The following is a 15,296-nucleotide window of genomic DNA, read 5'->3' as shown; positions in this document are numbered from 1 at the left end:
AATGTTTAAAAAATATTAAATAAACTTACTCAAAACAAAACAAAACAAAAATGGAAGGAAAAGTGGTTCAGGAGGAATTTTTTTTTTCTTTCTCATTAACCTTCGGTTTAATGGGTCTCAAAATTCAGTGACAGATTTTTGGTCAAGTTGTTTCCATTAAAAGGTACTGATTTTAAAAACTAATAACTTAAAAACTGCCACACACACAAAAAACCAAATGGTCCACAAAACATTCTCCTTTCCTTCTGAAGGTTTTATGATACGTTGTAATCATTAACCAGTCTTTTACTATTAAATTTAAATGGCCAATTGAGACAAAGAGCTCTGAGACCGCTCTCCCACCACTGATTAAGACTGGGGTGGCAGGTATTGGGGATAATATTCATTGAGCCTTCTGAGCTTTCTGGGCAGTGTTGGTGACCTTGCCAGCTCCAGCTGCCTTCTTGTCCACTGTTTTGATGACACCCACAGCAGCCGTCTGTCTCATGTCATGAACAGCAAAATGGCCCAGAGGAGGGTCATCAGAGAAGTTCTCAACACACACGGGCTTGCCAAGAACCGTATCAACTATGGCTGCATCACCAGATTTCAAAAACTTCAGGCCATCTTCCAGCTTTTTCCCAGAACAGCAATCAATCTTCTCCTTCAGCTCAGCAAATTTGCAAAGCAGTGTGAGCTGTTTGACAATCAAGCACAGGTGTGTATCCAGCACTGATTTGGCCTGGATGGTTCAGGATAATCTCCTGAGCCATGAAGCCAGCTGCTTCTATTGGTGAATCATTTTTGTGGTCACCAACCATACCAGCCGCACTGCCACGATGAACATCATTGACAGAAACATTCTTGACGTTGAAGCGCACACTGTCCCTGGGAAGAGCTTCACTCAAAGCTTCATGGTGCATTTCAACAGACTTACTTCAGTTGTAACATTGACTGGAGCAAAGGTGGCCACCAGCTGGGTTTGAGAATACCAGTCTCTACTCGGCCCATAGGGACAGTACCGATACCACCAATTCTGTAGATATCTTGGCAGGGCAGACACAAAGGCTTGTCAGTTGGACAAGTTGGTTGCAGGATGCAATCCAGAGCTTCAAGCAGCGTGGTTCCACTGGCATTGCCATCTTTATGGGTGACTTTCCACCCCTTGAACCCAGGCATGTTAGCACTTGGCTCCAGCATGTTGTCACCGTTCCAACCAGAAATTGGCACAAATGCGACTGTGTCAGGGTTGTAGCCAATTTTCTTAATGTAGGTGCTGACTTTCTTAATGATTCCCTCATATCTCTTCTGGCTGTGGGGCAGCTAAGTGGAGTCCATTTCGTTAACACCAATGATTAGTTGTTTCACACCCCATGTGTAAGCCACACGGGCATGCTCACGGGTCTGCCCATTCTTGGAGACACTTGCTTCACATTCACCAACCCCAGCAGCAACAATCAGAGCTGGCCAGTCAGCCTGAGATATGCCTGTAATCACGTTTTTGATAAACTCTCTGTGTCCTGGGGCATCAATGGCGGTCACGTAATACTTGCTGGTCTCAAATTTCCACAGGAAGATATCAATAATGATACCACGCTGATGTTCAGCTTTTAGTTTATCCAAGGCCCAGGCATACTTAAAGGAGCCCTTTCCCATCCCAGCAGCCTCCTCAAAATTTTCATGGTTCTTTTTGTCGATCCCACCACATTTGTAGATCAGATGACCTATAGTGGTAGACATAGTGCTGGAATCTATGTGTCCAATGACAACGATGTTGATAAAAGTCTTTTCCTTTCCCATTTTGGCTTAAATTTAGTGGTGGTTTTCAAGACACCTGTGTTCTGGTGCAAACCCATAGTGAAACAGGAATTTTGGAATTTAAAAATTTTTTTTTTTTTTTATGGAAGCAGTATCTGTGAGGCTTGGCAATAGATTGTCGCTTTAGAGCACCTCAATTTTGAGTACACAAATTCCATCCCAGTCAGTCAGCCACTGATGTGTTTCAGCGCAAAGGAGGCTGTCCCCCCCAGCACTCTATATTCAGAGCCCTCCCATATCTAGCTTTATGGTCTTCAGGAGTGCATGGCTGTAACTTCTTTGTTGAGGATGCAAGATCCTGTACAAGGACACAGGCCCACGGGAACTACCTCAACAAGGATTAAGTGCCACTGCCACTCTAGTAAAAGCTGTCTGTGGTAGTGTGCAGCCAGACTGTCCCTGTATTTTGGAAATGTTTTCAGGTTGTAAGGGTGTAAAACATTAATGCATTTTATTTCTTCCATCAGTTCAATGCCAGAGAGAGCCCTTTGTGTTAGATAGGGTCAATGGAACCAAAACCAAATTTCAAAGTTGAAATGCTAAGTCCTCAGTTCTACACGCCTTCCATATTAAGCACCCTTTAAAAAAAAATTTTTTTTTAAATGACTGCCACAGAGTTCCTTAATCTGACCACTCTTCCAACACGCAATAGCCAGAAGCCACACTGCCATAACAACCCCCTATGTTCCTTTATCTCTCCATGTTGACTTCTTATTCCTACTGATGCTCAGGCCACCTTTCACTCACTTCTGACAGTAGGTATTATTGTGACTTACCCAGTCAGTTTCTCCTCGAAGCGTCCCATCAATCCAGCCCACATCCCTGTTCATGAAGCAGCACTGACAGCTTCAATGTTCTATTTCTGACCCTGTTGGAAAGAAGCAGATGGAGAGCTTATGGGACAGTGTTTACAGTCTGCAGCAGTGTACAGTCATGTCCTAGCCTTCACATTCACTCACCACTCACTCACTGACTCACCCAGAGCAACTTCCAGGCCTGCAAGCTCCATTCATGCTAAGTGCCCTATACAAGTGTACCATTTTTTATCTTTTATGCCGTATTTTTACTGTACCTTTTTATGTTTAAACATGTTTAGATACACAAACACTTATCATTATATACAATTGCCTACAGTGTTCAGTACAGCAACATGCTGTACAGGTTTGTAGCCTAGGAGCAATAGGCTGTACCATGCAGCCTTAGTGTGTAGTGGACTGTACCATCTAAGTTTGGGTAAGGGCACTCTATGCTGTTCCCATATGATGAAATATCCTAACAACACATTTCTCAGAATATATCCCTGTCATTAAGGGGCACATGACTGTACATATGGGGTTTGGTACTATCCGTGGTTTCAGGCATTCACTGGGGGTCGTGGAACATATCCTCCATGGATAAGGGGGGATTCTAATAGTAACAGGATTGAGTTTAAACCCAAGTCTGGCTAATTCCAGATTCCAAAGCCTTTGTTACTACAGTAAACCTACTCTTCCTAAAGTGGGGATGATAATATGAACCTGAAAATTAATGTAAGACTTAAGTGAAAACTGGAATCTAATGGACCAAACATTATACCTCACTTGTAGCCAGCCGTCAGTGCTCTCCTCAGTGAATGAAACAGAATGACAAAGCAAATGGCACCATGTCTGATTGGTCGGCCAGTCTCATTAATTCATAGGCACACTTAGCATGTCATTTATTTTCCCACAACTGCTTAGACACATAATAAATGCTCAATAAAATTTTGTTGAATAGAATTGATTGGAGTAGAACTAACAGATATCCAAAGGAACCACAGCTGATTTTAAACAAAGCCTCCTTTTAACTGAAAGAGATGTTGATTTCATTGTGAGTTGTACCCTAATCCTTCTGATAACCACAAATTCTAAAAATAATCCAACCAGGTTTGTAGTGAATAATTTATAATATAGAAAAATTGTTGTAACTAAATATCCTGACCTACTTTTTGCTAGAAAAATCACTTTACATTCCTATTTACATAAGAGTATTATCATAAACCCTTTTGAGTGAGCGGCAGGCTATTTTAGGAAAGCAGGCGCTGCACTTACTTTGGTTACTGCTTCCTTCCTCAGAAAACCTTCCCAGGTTGATCTTCAGTTCAGGCAGATAACACCGGGTAGTATTACGTAGTACAGGCGCTCTAGGCATACATGCCTGAGAGCTCTTTAGACTGTGTGCTAACAATATTTTTATATATTCTGTTTTTCCCCCTTAGCTGTTTCCTTTGCTGCCAGAGCTGTTTGGCCACGTCTGAACTGCTGCTGATGAAGCCTTTTCTGGCAGGTTGCCCAGGGAGCAGCTCTCCTGTAGATTCTGCCTCTCTCCAGGAGTTGCCAGCCTTCAGCATAATGGGCAACATTGAAAGCTGCAAGGCGTTTGGTCGACAAGGTCAGAGTGCCTTTCATTCCTGTAATAATCAACCAGTGTAGCTCTTCCTCAGACCTGGGGAGAGATAGGATAGAGGTCAAAAGAGCAATTACATTTCACATTGACTCCAGAAAAGGCTTGGATCACAAGACTGAAAAAGAAAGACGGATTCTAGCCTCATTCTTATCCATTCCTTTTCTGGTCATCTATGTTATTAATGCTGACCTGAAACCATAACAAGTTTTAGCTTGATGACGTGAAAAACGCATTTTCCGCCTGCAGATGAGATCTTTCTTCTTAGACATTTAGCACTGTCAGCATATTGCAAAAGAATGCAAATGAGCTGCAGGATCTATAACCAGAGACAGTAAGCAAAGGCCATTAATTATGTTTTTAAAAAATGTTAACCCTAGCAGACTGTATAACAAGCAATTGTGCTAATTTCAATCTGTAATCAGCCCCTACATTAACATAACTTTATTTATTTAGCATTAAGGCAACAATTTAGAGAATATAATTTAGTTGGAAATGTCAGTAATTTTGCAGTGGCAGATTGTTCTTACAAAGCTACCTCTATTTGACCTTACAGCTGCCAGGACTAATTACTTTAATTGCATTAATTGCACTGACCATTCTGGTGGTTAGTGTAGTTGTTGTTCCTCTTTAACCAATGAGCAAATCAGCCTGGCTGAATTCTCAGTAAAATGTGCCAATATTTCATTCTACATCTCCTTCGATTCTTTTCTGCACTGTGAGAGTCCAGGTAAGTCAGACTCAGATTATCAGTGCTCTCACTGAGATCAAGAATTTTGAGGAAAACCCTTGAAAGGAAAAAAAAAAAGAAATCTCTATTTCCTAACTGATCCTCATTGCACATTGATGACTCGATTATAGAACAATCAGCTTACTAATGACCAGGAAGTTTTTAAAAAAATGGTTGTGGCAATTTGACAGTAAATTATAAATCCCTCATGTCACATTTTGGAATGACATCCTATTAAAAATATTATGTTCTTTGTTTCCGCCTTGTAGACTGAATACATAGTTTTCCCTGGGATTTGACTCAAAACAAATTGAAATACACAGTTATGTCCTAGCTTAAGACCTATCATCTTATGAATCTAAAAAATAGATATTTTCTCCTGACAAGGAAAGCTCCACAGGACATATCATACATAATTTGCTGCCAGGAATACATCTATTAGTTGAATAGATGTATTATGCTCCTGGAATACCCAATTCTCATACATGAAATTATGAAATTTGAAAGTCAGAAAGACTAGATGTCATCCAATTCATCTGCCCACTCAAGGCAGGGATCAGCTCTTCTTTGTTTCTTCCAGATGATCATCTAATATCTGGTTAAACACTTCAGGTTCTTTGTCATATAAATCAGATTACTTGGTTCAACAACTTGGATAGCTAAAACATTCATATACATATATACATTTTGTTATAACTTTTACTCACTAGGTCATAAAAATAGCCAACATGTATTGAGTAACTGCTAAGTTTCCTGGCACTCTCTTAACTCTTGACATGCATTTATTCATTTAATCCTCCCAACAGTCTTTTACAATATGTATTATTATTGTTATTGTTGTTGTTATACATATGAGATAATGTAATGCATAGCAAAGCCAGGATTGAAATCAGATACTTGGGCCTGGAGCCTCTGAGTTTGACCTCAATGTTAGATTGTCTCAGAATTAGATAAAATTCTTCCTCCGAGGGTATGTAAGATTGATAAAACTACTTTCCCGGTACGTGGGTGACTCCTGGTTAACTGTCTCTGGTTCCTCACATGGCAAAGCTTCAGTGTGGTAACATTTTTCTTTAAAGTGAAGCACCCAAATCTAAAAAAGGCTGAACATTCTCAATGCGTGCAATACTTCTTCAGGCTAAGTTCTGCAATTCTCTTCTGCAAACTCTCAGCCCATATATATCACGTCCTTGGGGAAGCTTTCCTTGACCCTGGTCTACCTTAGGTCGCCTTATTATAAGTGCTGGTGTGAACACAAAGCTTTCTTTATCAGCATTAATGCCCTGCAATTCAACAATTAAGCAGCCCAGACACCCTGCCTTTATTTAATAGAGAAAAGAAGAGTGTGTACTGTTCATTTCCAACAATTTCACTATTAACCAGTCAATCCCAACCAAAGCACAAACATATTCACAAAACTCTTGATTCCTTCAGGTTTCAGCTATGAGTATATATTCCAGTTACATCATGTCCACGGGAGGAGATACATCACTGGCTCAGTTACATTTTTTTTTTTTCTCAATTCATCCCCAGCTCATCAGGTGTGGAGCCCTCATTCTAGACTTTTTGATACGTAATAAACCCTTTGGATCTATACTTTATCCCTTCCTCAATGGCCCCTCTCTATCCAGCTCTTCCCTGAACATAACCTGTGATTCTGGCATACTTGGCCTCTCACTATGTCCGAAACATACTCCAACTTTCTGCCTCCGTGACTAGGCTCCTTTGGTGCTCTCCAGTCACATTCTCCACTCCCCACATCCTGTCTGCTTTCTGCCTCCACAAAAGACCTGTGAAATCCTTTCCTTCTCTATGCTCACTTCAAACGGTATATCTAAATCTTTTCTAGAGCCTGTGAAATGGGTTGTTCGGTCGGTTCTAGCCTGTCAGCCTCTCTCCACTTTACCTCCTTTCTCTGTCCCTTCTGTGTTGCCTCACGTCAGTCCTTCCGCATCTCTTGTGTGGATCATTGCAGCGGTTGCCTAGCTTCTGGCTGATCCCACCTCTACGATCCCTCACCCTGTTGCATTCCTCTATGGTAAACCATTAAGGGGCTCCCTACCCAGTATTCGACACTGTGTTTTTTAGTCCTTAGGCACATCTGCAAGCCATCTTTACATTTTCAGTCTGAAGGTCATTCTTCTGGTGGGGAAGACAGAGAAAAGAGGAGCTGAGTAATTCTATTTTCTCTTTGTCTCGTTAACCTTACATCATAGTCTCTTAGAAATTTGACCAACAGTGTCTTGTTCTCCTTGCTCCTTACACATTGGTAAAAATGACATTTCTAAAAATTAAATTTATTGGGGGTAACAATGGTTAGTAAAATTACATAGGTTTCAAGAGTATAGTTCTATAATACATCATCTATATATCACATTGCGTGTTTACCACCCACAGTCAGTTCTCCTTCCATCACCATATATTTGACCCCTTTACCCTCTTCTACCACCACTCCCTCTGATAACCACTAAGCTGTTGTCAGTGTCTATGAGTTTTTGTTTGTCTTGTTCCTTTCGTTGTGTTCAGTTTTATGTCCCACATATGAGTGAAGTCATGTGGTTCTCAACTTTCTCTGTCTGACTTATTTTGCTTAGCATAATCATCGCAAGAAAAAGTCATTTTTTTGTTATTCTTTTTTCCCCCAGAAGAATTGAGCTTATTTTTTGCTGTATTTTTTATGACACCATTCTTCCAGGTTTGTGGTATTGCACTGCTTTTGTTCTTGGCTACAAGCTCTTTGATCTTTCAAACATGCTTTCCTTTTAAAATCTGAGCTCAAAGCAGAGTTCTCCAAGCAACCATATTGATTTCTTTCATTTTTCGTCCATATTCAATGAATTTTTATTATATAGTTAGAATTTCATTGTCTACTTCTTCTGGACCTATCTATACCCTTTAAGAAACCCTCTGGCCATGAGACCAAATATATATTTTCTTTGAACTTTTTGAAATTTACTTTTTCATAGTCTGAGATGCATGTCAGACCCTGATTAACAATCTTGTTTTTCACGCATTTGAATTCTAAGAAGCACTCATTTTCTCCCAAGGTTCTCAGCACTTCTTTGTTCTCACCTTCCCTTTCTTGAAGATCAGAATCAAGTTTAGAGGAACTGTCCTCCAAGTCCAAGGTGGCAATCTACGTCTCTTTACCTGCTGGGTGGAGGATCTCTGTTTCCCGAGGCCAGAGAGGCCCCGAACCCCACACTTGCCTAATGACGATGGGAGGTCTTACCAAGCTTTGTCTCTGGTGCACTGGCACTAGCACAGAATGCTAGGAGTGGGATGGTGGCAGCCTCAGAAGAGGTTCCCAGCCTCCCTCACTGGAGGGAAGGCTACCAAGTCCATCCCTTATCCAAAGTCATTTAATACCAACACCCTTGCCCAGAGGTGTTCCTCTGAAAATACAGAGTGGAGATGGTAAAGCAGAGGAGCTAAGAAAACTAATATGTGAGAAATAGAAAACGAAGAAGCACAGAGTGGGGAGGCGGGGGAGTAATATTTATTGAGACTGTTGTGTGTGAGGCACTGTGCTAGGCATTTACACACACCTATCCTATTCCTCCCAATACCATTTTAACATGTGTGGAAACTGAGCATTGGCTTCTCTCAGTCACAGAGACAGGGAATGCAGAAGCCAGGAATTGAACCTAGATTTGCGGATGAGAGGATAATGAAACTAAACAAAACAGAGAATTATAATTTATTGCAATATAGGCATCTCAGTCATATACATTACAAAAGGAATGACATGATAGAGGAGATATAGGAACAAATCAATGTCCATTACAACAAACTTCAAGAAAATAGCTATTTTGTTGCACATTACTAATAATTTTGATGTATGGCAATAGAATTTTTATCATATCCACTTTCTTGAATAAATGTAATGTTTATTTCAGTATTTTTGCTAGGCAGAGTGTTTTTTCGGGTTTTTTTTTTTCTCTTGTTTTGTTTTAATTTTAAACTCTATTGGTGAAATTTCTTGGCAAAATGAAAACAAAATAACACCATCAAATAGTCACATAATATGTGATCCTTAAAGGAACTAGTCTCCTTGGTACATTTCTGTCAGCTAAACATATAAATGTTCTTTGAAAAGTATGCTTCTAGATGTTAGTGGAAGTATTGATTTTCACCTCTGTCTCTCTTTTTTTTTTTTCTTGATAATGTTTATTTACCAGGTTACCTCCTCATCTCCATTCTGAGCTCTGCTTCCCAGGGTGTCAGTGTCAGAGGCAAGTGTGAAAACCAAGGTGACTAAACGGGTGTCAAGCCAGCTGCAGAAACAGAGAGAAGACTTAACTAATGGCATAGGTCTACCAAGTCAATGGACCCTGTCTCTCCTAATTTCATTATCAATTCACCACAGGAACCTGACAGAGTCAGTATGTTAAGTCAAATTCAAAAACTCAAAAATGAAAAGAAAAAGAAAATCCAATTTCAGAGTCAGGTAAAAACATCATAATTCAGAGAAAAATCTTTATTATTGATTTATAGCTGCAGACTCTTGTCCAAGGTTTCCTTTTTAAATTAAGAATACTAATGATTTCCCATCCTGAAATTAATAATCCAAAAACTGCACAAATTCAAAAACGGCACTAATTGTACTTCAACCAGGAAGTCTCAATGAGCAGATGGATGCCTAGCTTGTTCCCTTCGGCGACTGTGGTTGATGACAAGCCATGGGATTCTTAAGAATCACACACTTCCTTGGGAGTGATTCTTGTGTGTGCCAGGAGGCCATCAATTTGAAATGGAATATCCTGTTGGTTGAGGCTTCTATACATGCAATCCAATTGCTCTCTGATATACAGATTTGTTTGGGACAAAAGTTCCTGACTAAGTATTTTGGAGACTTAATTGTGCTTGTGGAAGAGGCAACACAGACCCCATGGGGAGACAAGTCAGGCAGTCTGGGGCCTGCACAAGGCACTCACTCAGTTCCAGAGGAAACACAACCTTCAGATAACCACAATGACTTAAAACAGAATTGAAACCAGGAAAAGGAAACAGCTATATGTGGGGGACAGGAAGTAGATATTAAGAGGACATTGACATAGATATAGTTATTTTGTTACTGAGTATTTTTATTTACCCTGTGTTTCTGTATGTATTTTAATAAATCATGTTAAATTGTTTTTAAAATAATGTGGGGTATGAATGAGTAAATGAAGTCTCTTTAGAACATTTTAAGTTACTTTATTGGGAAAAAAAAATAGTTTTTCAGAAACCTTCCCAAAGTTCCCTAAAAGAAAAAAAGATGAAGAGCAGCTTATATTCCTAGTTAATTATCCATCTGTCTTTAGTAAGATTGTATCAAAATATTGGAATCCTCTGAAATTACCTCAGAATTTGTCTTTGGGGCAAGACTACCATTTTGATTGGTACATACATTAAGAAATTAAAAATTTTTAATGCATGTTCCTACAGCATTCTGTTCGTATATCTATTATGGCACTTTTCTGTTTTTGTAATTAGGCATTCATATGTTTCTTTCCCACCAGACTGAATTCCGGGCAGATCACAATGTCCCCAATGCCTGCAAGGGTCCCTAAAATAAAGACACACAGTAAACACTATCTGGGGATTAATTTTAAGTAATCAAATGTCACTAATTTGCAGGATGGTTACGAGAATCAAATGAGATAACATAAACATCCAACTTGTGTCTGAATCACAATGGGAACTCAACTCATTTGTTCTCTGCCCCTTTCTTAGAACTAAAGAAAATTTTCAATGTTCAAAGCAGTGTAGAATACTAAATGTCAAATTTCACTTAATAAAAAATACATATTCTGTAGAACTTAGTTTGTTCTTAAGAATAATTATATTTGGTATATTTAGAAATATAAGGTCCAGCTAGATGGATGACAAAAAAACGGGAAACAGAAAAATTGGCTTCCTTCCTATCAATGATTCATAGGGAAAGTGGCCTTAGAAAAATGTTGGTTTCCCTTCTTTTACCTTCTCTTAATCAGTTTCTGGAAATAATCTGGATCTTTTGTCCATCTTGGATGAACCCCCAGGCCCTAAGCCCAGGCTAAGGCTAGGCCACTTTAAGGGAGCTCTAGAAAATTTGGTGAAGGATGAAAATGTCCTCAGATTGAGGCACTCAGTACATTGCGCAAATTTCATAGGTGAGACATCTACTGAGCTCTTCTATCTGAGAACTGCATGGTGTTTGCATCTTGCAAATGGACAAGCTCTTTCCTCTGAAGTTAGACTGCTGAGGAATACCTACATGAGCATTGTAAGGAGAGGAAACCCTGGTGGAAGAAAGTGCAGTATAGATACACAGAGGAAGAGGCACTTTGTACCTAAAAGGTTGTTAGTCAGTTCTTTAGGGCAAGCTATGACTTTGGCTTTATAGGAGGAAGGATTCCTCATATATGCTGTACTTAGAGATTGAGGTGCAGCTTAAAAAATATTCTGTATGAAGCACAAGTGAAGGAGACAGTGACTGCTGTGTCCAGAAGTGGTCTGGTCTATTCTTGTGAAATAAGAATAACTACAAGAGAGTGAACAGGGATGTCCCTTTTTAAAAACAATGCCTACCATTTTAATGATTTCTAAACACGTCTCTCTATCAATCTTCTAATCTCTTTAAATTGTTCATCACGTATTTAAAACATCCACTTAGTGATTCCTGCTTCTTAGGGTTGTAATTCAAAGAGGAGCAGTGCCTCTGATTGCTGAGAAGAGATTTTGGAAAGAACACCTACAATGAGATCTTAAAATAAACAACATTGTCCTACTCTGGTCTCTGTCATTGAGACATGTGTGCCAGTGGATGGATGAGAATAGCTTAGAGCTGATTCAGCTTACAAGCCATTCCTCTGCTTACTCTTTCAAAAGGAAGCTGAACAATTTTCTGTGGAATTCAAGTTTTCCGTGTCTGTCAACAAAACTCTCTGGTCATCTACATTTCTTCATTTCAAGAAATAGGGCGAATTTGAGACTCTGTGGTCTATGCGGAAACCAGAAAAGAAATGAGTCCAAGACTCTGAGTCAGGAGTTACCACTGACCCCCTCGTTGGCCTCAGGATTTTCATGAACGAGGCAAAATATCCCACTATTCCTGAAGACTCGGTCTAAATGCTTTTGGCGTCTAGAGTATTCGATCCAAAACTTGCTATTTGATAATATGGGCGAATAGTTCTCAGCCCTGGCTGCACCTCAGAAACATTAGGGGCCTAAAAGAAAAGAAAAGAGAAGGAAAGGGAAAAGGAAAGAATAATATACACATGTTAAACAAAAAAAAATTCAAGCCATACAAAAAAATACATAGTGGAATAATGTGCACTCCCATCCCAGCCTTCAGATTTTCCCGTCTTCAACTCCGTCATCCAGGATTAAAAAATATATAGATGTACAGTTCTCATCTCCTGCCTGCTGAATAGTGTCCCTGGTAGGTGTACGAGGTCAGACAATTAAGTTCGCGAACTCATCCTACAAAAAGTGCTACATACCTCACTGCTGAATATCATTATGGCCACCTTCAAAGTACTCCCCTTGGGAAGCTATGCCCCAATGCCAATGCCTAGTCCACCCTTCAAAGCAATTTTGGAACTCTTTTTCTGGACTAGCCATCAGAGCTCTGGTCATATTACCCTTGATATCCTGAATGTCATCAAAATGTCTTCTTTTCAATATTTCCTTTATCTTCAGGTAAAGAAAGAAGTCATTGGGGGCCAGATCAGGCGAGTAGGGAGGGTATTCCAATACATTTATTTGTTTACTGGCTAAAAACTCCTTCACAGACAGTGCTGTGTGAGCTGGTACATTGTCGTGATGCAAGAACCATGAATTGGCGAAAAGTTCAGGTCGTCTAACTTTTTCATGCAGTCTTTTCAGCACTTCCAAATAGCAAACTTGGTTAACTGTTTGTCCAGTTGGTACAAATTCATAATGAATAATCCCTCTTTTATGAAAAAAGGTTAGCAACATTGTTGTAACAATTTTGCAAACTTAATTGTCACACCTTGTATTTTAAATAAACTCAGGTGATCCAATTGCTTGGTCAGGTTAAGAACCACTGATCCTGATGAAGCGACAAAAATCGCAGGACCTCCCACAGTAGTGGGGGCACTATCTGACAAGGGGGGCTTGGGAACTTACTGAGCGGAGAGGACTTTAGAATTGGAAATCCCTTATTGTATGCACTTGTTGGGGAGAGGAGGTTTTGTACTACTTGTTTAAGAGGCAATATAGTATAGTTAACACAAAACACAACAGCAAAACTACTGGGACTTACTACCTGGGACGTAAGAAAAATGTCTAAATCTGACTTTGCCATTGTCCCCACAGAAGGAAAACTGGCCCTCAGAAATTTATAAATGTTACCTCTTTAATTTTCTGCAGTTAAAGGGTTGCTGACCTAACCTGGACCCATTCATGCTTTCTTTTTCCTGATAAATCCATTTTGTTCAGGTATCCAATCCCCCTGACACAGCCCAAATTCCTCAAGGGAAGCTGATCCCCCACAGAGCCCAAGAAACAGCCCGATTGGTGGAGGGGTAAGTTCTTCTCGCTCCAGAAATGGGTATGTGACCCAAATCCAGTTAATATCAAGTGAAGATATTTGCGGGAGGTTTCTGAACTGTGAGAAGTCTGTTCCTCTCTCCCACCGCATGTGAACAAGAACACGCCCATAGCTCTGATGGCTACTGCAGCAATCCTGGGATTACTGTGCAATGAGCCCTAGTGCTGAGTCGACGTCAGACGGCAGAGTAGAAAGACTGAAAGAACCTAGACCCAGGTAGATATATCAAAGTGGGTATATTGAACCACAGGATCCACCAGGGCTGAAGCCCTCACTATATCTGGCCTTCCTAATATATGAACCAATAAGTCTATTGTTTAAGCAATTTTGAGTTGCATTTTCTGTTACCTGAAGCTGAAATCTTCCTCAGTGATCCATCTTCTTTAAGTCTAAATCTCTCACTCAAGGCCTTGACATCCCCTGCATTCGGGTATCTTTCATTAACTTCTTGGCCCTTTATTTTGTCTTTCTGTGTATCTTTTTTAGCTTTATGACCCTTGATAACTTAGTGACTATTAATTTGTCATGTTTATTGTTTCTTCTCTACTTGGCTCATCACAAATTAGCATTTAGGATCATCAAAGTGTATATATAATATGTGCAGCCTAGTTCTCGTTTATAGTAAGGGGATACTTTAGCCAGCGACAAGTGGAGAAGAAGCCTACACTCAGAGGGTAACCTGTTTTAGAAACCTAGGGGTATCTGTGAGAGATATCATTATTGTCCCCTTCTAGTTTTTACTAAGAAAAAAAACCATTTGCATCTTAATGTTAAATGAATAAGAAATAGATTGCTTCATACGGAATGTAAAAGTTCTCTCATATTTATCTTGGCAAAGTGATTTTATAGGAACTCAGGAAAAAAGAGGGAAGGAAAGAAAGCAGCAAGTAAAGAAGGAAAGAATCAAAATTTTTCTAATCTAATGTACCAGGGTACTTGCAAATATCACTTCAGTTAAATCATACAACAAACTCACAAGGTAGTTTATTTTTATCTCTACATTTGGGGCAACTGTAGCTTAAAGAAGTAATTTTCTCCAGGCCACTCAAGTGCATGTCAGAACCAGATTCACACCAAGAACTGTATGACTCCAAAGCCATATATTTTCTACACCATAAACCTTTTCAACCCTTTATCTATCCCCCTGGAAAGGTTTTTAGAATTTTGCAATCCCCTCAGATTGTCTCTTTGCCGAGCAAGTGATCAGCATTACTGGGACAGCCTTCTGGCGTCGGGATGTTTGGGCTTCCATCTCTGGGTATTTCCTGTGCTTCTCCTCAGGCCATTGGAAGCCAGCGATATGTTGGTAGACTCAAGGTCACTGAATACATGGCTAATAAATAAGACCATGTTCCTGTCACATATTTCCCTGGCTTGATTCCTCTCCCATACTTTGGTGGTCTCGTGGTCACCACATGTGAAATTATAGTCCTGGCTGCAGCCACCAAGCTGGTCTTGTGGATCACTGCAATTTGCTGGACACAAATGCCTACTACCCTTTCCCTATGCTGCATAGTTTGCTCTTCAGCAAGCTGTCCCAGCTCTTAGTGAAACCTGCCCCAGTGCCCAGAAGCAACATTTATAGTACTCTCTGACAAGTCGAGCTTAGCGTATGATGAATCACCCGATTGAGCAGACCGGAGCTGCTCCCTGTTCAGAGCTATCTCCAATCATGACATCAGAGCTGTGTAATAACATGGAGAGAGAGTGTGGATAGGAAGAAATGTTGGCAAGAAGGAAGAAGGGAGGGAGTATGGGAGGAAGAGCTGGTCTGGCTGAACTGGGAACTGCTGATAGGATTTTGAC

At 40.1% G+C, this 15,296-nt stretch overlaps 1 pseudogene; it reads right to left on the bottom strand.

Annotated features, from left to right (window-relative positions):
* Positions 1 to 288: 288 nt before the first annotated feature.
* On the bottom strand, positions 289 to 1,779 carry LOC109445555 (elongation factor 1-alpha 1; annotated as a pseudogene).
* Between the last annotated feature and the right edge of the window lie 13,517 nt (positions 1,780 to 15,296).

This window comes from Rhinolophus sinicus, linkage group LG03 (genome assembly GCF_036562045.2).
Source record: "Rhinolophus sinicus isolate RSC01 linkage group LG03, ASM3656204v1, whole genome shotgun sequence".
Lineage (NCBI taxonomy): Eukaryota > Metazoa > Chordata > Mammalia > Chiroptera > Rhinolophidae > Rhinolophus > Rhinolophus sinicus.
This window is presented reverse-complemented; position numbering and strand designations above follow the sequence as displayed.